We start from the raw sequence: 320 nt of genomic DNA on the forward strand, positions 1-320 counted from the left end.
TCAAACAGAGCTGCTGGGTCCGTGGCTCTTCTGAATGTGTGCAGCTCAAAAGACATTCACAGATGGAACACACAGATCACAAAGCCAACCATGCCCAGCCCCTCGCAGCACCCCAAGTCCCGCTACCAGAGTTCTGAATTCTGACGACACCATGAGCCTGCCTTTGTACTTCACACTCATGGAAGGATAACCACCTCCATGTTTTAAATAAATGTTTCCTGTTGAAATGGTTTTAGATATACAGAAAATTTGAAAAGGCACCATAGTGACCTCCTACACCTTCCATCCAGCTGCCCCTAATAATGACGTTTTGTAGTACC

Source organism: Macaca mulatta, chromosome 16 (genome assembly GCF_049350105.2).
Source record: "Macaca mulatta isolate MMU2019108-1 chromosome 16, T2T-MMU8v2.0, whole genome shotgun sequence".
Lineage (NCBI taxonomy): Eukaryota > Metazoa > Chordata > Mammalia > Primates > Cercopithecidae > Macaca > Macaca mulatta.